Genomic DNA, 6,743 nt, shown 5'->3' with positions numbered 1-6,743 from the left:
CCTTTGGATATAAACCCAGAAGTATGATTAATGGATCATGTGATAGCTCTATTTTTAATTTTTGAAGAATCACTATACTGTTTCTCATAATAACTGTACTAACTTACATTTCCTATCAACAGTGTATATGGGTTCCCTTTTCTCCATATCCTCACCCACATTTATTATCTCTTGTGGGTTTTTTTTTTTAAAGATTTTATTTATTATTTATCTATGAGAGACACAGAAAGAGAGAGGCAGAGACATAGGCAGAGACAGAAGCAGGCGCCATGTAGGGACCCCGATGTGGGACTCGATCCCAGGACTCCAGGATAATGTCCTGGGCTGAAGACAGGCACTCAACTGCTGAGCCACTTGGGAGTTTCTCTATTGTGTTTTTTGATAATAGCCATCTTAACATACGTGAGTTGATATGAGGTATTTCTCTGATAATTATGACATAAAGTACCCTTTTATGTACTGTTGGCCATTTGTATGTCTTTTTTGAAAAAAATATTTACTTAGATCCTTCGCCTATTTTTAAATTGGATTTTTTTTGTTATAGAGTTGTAGTTCTTTGTTTATTTTGTATATTAACCTATTATAGGATAAATGACTTGCAAATGTTTTCTCCCATTCTGTAGGTTGCCTTTTTAATTTATTGCTCATTTTTTTTGTTGTACAGAAACTCTTTAGTTTGATACAGTTTCACTTGTATATTTTTGCTTTTGTTGCCTTTGCTTTTTATCTCTTGTCCAATAAATCATTACCAAGCCCAATATCAAGGAGCCTTTTTCCTGTGTTTTCTTCTAGGAGTTTTGTGGTATTACATTTAAGTCTTTAATCTATTTTGAGTTAATTTTTTATATATGGTATAAAATATAGGTTCACTTTCATTCTTTTGCATATGGATACCCAGTTTTTTCCAACACCATTTCCTGAAGACACTATCCTTTTCCTGTTGTGTGTTCTTGATGCCCTTGCCAAAAATTAGTGGACTTTATATGCGTGGGTTTATTTTTGGGTTCTCTATTATGTTCCATGTGTCTATGTACCTGTTTTATGCCAGTACCATTTTGTTGCGATTACTGTAGTTCTGTAATATAGTTTGAAATCAGGAAGTGTGATGTCTTTAGCTTTGTGCTTCTTTCTCAAGATTGCTTTGGCTATTTGGGGACTTTTGTGGTTCCATACCAATTTTAGGATAGTTTTTCCATTCCTGTAAAAAATGCCTTTGGAAGTTTGCTAGGACTGCATTGAATCTGCAGATCGTTTTGGATAGCATGGACTTTCCACAATATTAATTCTTTCAATTCAAGAACATGAGATATCTTTCTCCTTATTTATGTCTTCTTTAATTTCTTTGATCAATGTATTATAGTTCTCAATGTATAGATCTTTAACCCCTTTGGTTAGATTTATTCCTGAATATTTTATTGTCTTTGCTACGATTGTAAATGGGATTGCTTTCTTTGTGTGTCATCCTTGCGCAGGAGCCATGCTAATCTTCTCTGTATCATTCCAATTTTAGTATATGTGCTGCCGAAGCGAGCACAATGGGATTGCTTTCTTAATTTCTCTTTCAGATTGTTCATTAGTTACTAATATTATATATGTAGTACATATATGACTATATATACCAATATCTATCTATCTATCATCTATCTATCTATCTATCTATCTATCTATCTATCTATCTATCTATCCTCTATCTGATTCAGTCTTGGTATGTTTCTAGGAATTATCCATTTCTTATAAGTTATTTTATTTGCATATATTTGTTTATAGTAGTTTTCTGATTCATTATATTTCTGTGGTATCAGTTGAAATGTCTCCTCTTTTATTTATAATTTTATTAATTTAAGTCATCTCTCTTTTTTCATATTTAGTCTAGCTAAAGGTTTGTCAATTTTGTTTATCTCTTTAAGAAAACAATTCTTAGTTTTGTTGATCTTTTCTATTGTCTTTCTGGTTTCTAATTTGTTTCTGCTCTAATCTTTATTATTTCTTTTCTTCTGCAAACTTTAGGCTTAGTTTGTGTTTCTTTTTCTAGTTCCTTTGGTGTAAGTTTAAATTGTTTATATGAGATCTTTTTCTTTCTTAGTATAGGTGTTTGTTACTTCTCTTTTAGAACTGCTTTTTAAAAACTTATAGCTTTCAATATGTTGTATTTCCATTTTTGTTTGTCTTAAGATTTTTAAAAATTTCTTTTGATTTCTTTGTCCCATTGGTTGTTGAGAAGTAGGTTGTTTATTTTCCCTATATTTGTGAGTTTTCCAGCTTTTCTTTCCTTACTAATTTTAATTTCATACTATTTTTGTTGGAAAAGATACTTGATATGATTTCACTCTTCTTAATTTTTTAAGACATTTTTTTGGACCCAGCATGCAATCTAGAGAATGTTTTGTGTGTGCTTGAGAAGAATGTATATTCTGTTGCTGATGGATGGAATGTTCTGTATTCGTGTTAGGTCCCTTTGGTCTGAAGTATAGTTCAAGTCCATTATTTCCTTATTGATTTTCTGTCTGAATGATCTACCCATTGTTGAAAGAAGAGTATTAAAGTTCCCTACTATTATTGCATTGCTGCCTATTTCTGCCTTCAGATCTGTTAATAATTGTTTAATATATTTAGGTGCTCTGATATTGGGTACAAATATATTTACAATCATTATATTCTCTTGATGAATTGACCCCTTTATCATTATATAATGGCCTTTCTGTCTCTTGTTACAGCTTTTGACTTAAAGTCCACTTTGTTTGATATAAGTATAGCTACCCCTGCTGTCTTTTAGTTTCCATTCGTATGGAATACCTTTTTCTATTTTTTCACTTCTAGCCTATGGGTACCCTTAAAGCTGAAGTAAGTCTCTTGCATGTACCATATACTTGGGTTTTGGTTTTTAAAAATCCATTTAGTCCTTCTGTCTTTTCATTGGATAATTTAAACCATTTATATTTAGAGTAATTATTGATAGGTAAGGACTTGCCAGCACCATTTTAAATGTTTTCTGATTATTTTTTGGTTCCTTTCTCTCTTGCTATTTTCTTTGTGAATTGATTTTTTTTGTACTTATATGCTTTGTTTTCCTTTTATCATTTGTGTATCTATTATAGGCTTTTACTTTGTGATTACCATGAAGCTTCATAATAATATCTGAATTTATAACAGTCTATTTAAAACTGATAACAACTTAGCTTCAATTGTACAAAAAAGTTCTTGCTTTTCACATTTGATGTTGATGTCACAATTTACATCTTTTTATGTTATGTATCCATTAACAAAATATTGTAGCTATAGTTATTTTGAACACTTTTTTCTATTAACTTATATGCTAGAGTTAAAATGGATTTACTTAACACCATTGCAGTATTAGGATATTTTGAATTTGACTGTATACTTACCTTTACTAGTGGATTTTATGCTTTCATATGTTTTTATATTACTAGTTAGCATACTTTCATTTAAGTGTGAGAAACTTTCTTAGCATTTCTTAGGTATTGTGGTAAATTTTCTCAACTTTTGTTGGGAAAATCTTTATCTCTTTTATTTTTGAAGGATAACTTTCTTGGGCATCATATTTTTGCTTTGCAGGTTTTTTATTTGAGCACTTTGAAGATGTATCCCATTCTTTCCTGTCTTGAAAGGTTTCTGCTGATAGTTTTTTAAAAAAATTAATTAATTTTTTAAATTAAGTTTTAATTTTAATTCCAGTATAGTTAACATCTAGTGTTATGTTAGTTTTAGATGTACTGTATAGTGATTCAAGAATTCTATACATTACCAGTGCACATCATGATAAGCATCCTCTTTAATCCCCTTCACCTCTTTCACCCTTCCTCCCACCTGCCTCTGGTAACCATCAGTTTTTTCTCTATAGTTAAGAATCTGTTTCTTGGTTTGTCTCTCTCTTTTCTCCCTTGCTTGTTTGTTTTGTTTCTTAAATTCTACATATGAGTGAAATCATATGGTATTTTTCTATAATATATATATATATCACATCATTTTTATCCATTCATCATTCATGAACATGAGCTGCTTCCATAATTTAGCTATTGTAAATAATTCTGCAATAAATATAGGGGTGCATGTATCCCTTTGAATTAGTGTTTTTTTTTGTGTGTGTGTGTTAAATACCCAGTAGTGCAATTACTAGATTGTAGGGTAGTTCCATTTTTAACTTTTTGATGAAATTCCATAATATTTTCCACACTCACTGCCCCAGTTTGTACTTTCACCAACAGTGCATGAGGGTTCCTATTTTTTCACACCCTCTTCGACATTTATTGTTTCTTGTGTTTTTAATTTTAGCCATTTTGACAGGTATAAAGTGATATGTCATTGTAGTTTTGATTTGCATTTCCCTGATAATTAGTGATGTTGAGTATATTTTCATGTGTCTATTGGCCATCTTTATTTCTTCTTTAAAGAAATATCTGTTCATGTCTTCTGCCCATTTTTATTTGGATTATTTCCCTTTTTTTTGATATTGAGTTGTATAAGTTCTTTATATATTTTGGATACTAACCTTTTGTCAGAGATGTCATTTGCAAATATCTTCTCCCATTTAGTAAGTTGTCTTTTAGTTTTGTTGATTGTTTCTCTTGCTGTGCAGGGTTTCTGCTGATAGTTTTATTGGGGTTCCCTTGTATTAGATAAATCTTTTTTCTCCTACCACTTTAAAAATTCTTTTTGTCGGGCAGCCCCGGTGGCTCAGCGGTTTAGCGCCGCCTACAGTTCAGGGTGTGATCCTGGGGACCCGGGATCGAGTCCCACGTCAGGCTCCCTGCATGGAGCCTACTTCTCCCTCTGCCTGTGTCTCTGCCTCTCTCTCTCTCCTCTCTGTGTATTCTCATGAATAAATAAATAAAATCTAAAAAAAAAATTCTTTTTGTCTTTGATTTTAGAATTTGATTATAATGTGTCTTGGTGAATATTTCTTTGGGTTGAAAATGTTTGGGGAATTTTAAACTTCGTGTATTTTGGTGGCTATATTTCTCCCCAGATTTGGGAAACTTCAGCCCTGATTTCCTTAATGATATTTTCGGCCTTCCTTCCCTCTTTCCTTTTTTCCTTTTTTCTGGGACTTTCAAAATGTGAATACTGTTTTGTGTGGTGCTATCTCATAATCAACATAGGCTTTTTTACCCCATTCTTTTTCATTTCTTTTTTTCTCCTCTGATTGGATAATGTCAAGAGATCTATATTCAAGTTTACAGATTCTTTCTTCTACTTGATTGAACCTGATGTTGAAGCTGTATATTGAGTTTTTCATTTCATTCATTGTATTTCGTTAGCTCCAGAATCTCTGTTTGGTTCTATTTTTTTAAGGTACTCCTATCTTTTTGTTGAAATTCTTGTTTTGCTCACACACTGTTTTCTGAGTTCATTGAGTTGTCTATTTGTGTTCCCTTGAATTGTACTGCGATTCCTTAAAATAATTATTCCTTAAAATAATTATTTTGAATTCTTCTTCAGACCTTTATTTTTTGGGGGGTCAGTAACTAAAAGATTATTGTGTTCTTTTGGCTTTGCCTCACTTTTTTGCATTTCCAGTGGCTTTGCATTAATGTCTGCACATTTGTGGGAGCAGTCACCTCTTCCAGCCTTTTGAAGTGAATTGGTGGAGAAAGGTTTTTCCCTGAATGTGGATATGAGGGTGCCAGCTAGGTGGATTGTAGCACATTTGGTTTCTGGGAGGGCACATAGCATAGTCTCCATTAGCTGAGGTCAATGTCAATGAAGACTGTGGGTTCTTCTGTGGCCAAGATGGCAGAGATCCTAAGAGTGGCAGTGGTAGCTAGGGCTATCAGGGTCCTCAAAGGTGAAGGTTGATGAGGTCCTCCTGTTCTCCTTCTTTGCCTGTAGGAGAGAGTTCTATCAGAGGGGACCCTTCTTGGCTCAGGTCATGTGTGTTTGCATTCTAAGTGGCAGCAGAGCCAGAGTACTGGGGTCAGATGCACTCAGAACTACCACAGTGCTTGCACTTGCTGGCACTGGTGTCTGAAGTGTGGTATGTGTGGATCTTTCATGGAACTGGGGCCTGGGTCTCTGGTATTCACTGCAGGGACTGTGGTCCAGAGGAGGGGCACATTAGCCATATGGACTTGGGATGACAGTACACTGGTGGCTTGGGCTCAGGAAGCAAGGTGTAATAACAGCACACCCTGGGGATGGTAGGTTAAAGTCCTCACTCGCTGCAGGGGACAGTCACAAAGCATCAACAGCATGGCTCTGGTGATGGCCCGTTGAAGCCACAAATCAGAACTCATGGGGCAGTACAGAGAGCTGTGGCAACTCCAGTCCTACAGACGGTGGGGCTCTGAGGCATCCCAATACCAGAGACCGGGGGCAGAGCACTGACTGGGGTCCTGGGGCCGGTCTCACCATAACAACAGCTCCAGCCCTGGGAAAGAGATGTAGCAGCAGGGACTCTGGGAAGTTCTGTTAGCTGGGTTTAATGTTGGTGGGGATCCTCAGGAGCCAAGGTTGTAAATGTCCATGGTATGAGGCTTTATTTTAAAAACATCACTCTGGCTGCTAGGTTAAGAACAGATGGTAGGGGGCTAAGAGCAAAAGTGAGGAGAGTAATTTGGAGTCTGTTGCTGTGCCTAAGAGAGCAACAATGCTGGCTGGCAGTGGGGTGGGAAAAATGGAGGTGGGAAGTGAGAGAAAGAGAAGAGTTGAGGCTGTAGTTGGCCTTAGTGATGAGAAGGATAAAAGTACCTCTAACTGAGCTGAGAAGGCTTTGCAGGAGCAGGTGG

The 6,743-nt window shown here is 35.2% G+C and overlaps 1 non-coding gene across 1 annotated transcript; it reads right to left on the bottom strand.

The window, feature by feature from the left end:
* Positions 1-1,432: 1,432 nt before the first annotated feature.
* On the bottom strand, positions 1,433-1,534 carry LOC112645785 (U6 spliceosomal RNA). Its single transcript, XR_003127253.1, has one exon. It is a non-coding gene; the product is annotated as a U6 spliceosomal RNA (small nuclear RNA).
* Between the last annotated feature and the right edge of the window lie 5,209 nt (positions 1,535-6,743).

Source organism: Canis lupus, chromosome 1, assembly GCF_003254725.2.
Source record: "Canis lupus dingo isolate Sandy chromosome 1, ASM325472v2, whole genome shotgun sequence".
In the NCBI taxonomy this organism is placed as follows: Eukaryota; Metazoa; Chordata; class Mammalia; order Carnivora; family Canidae; genus Canis; species Canis lupus.
Note: the sequence above shows the minus strand (reverse complement) of the source record. Positions and strands in the feature narration are given on the sequence as shown.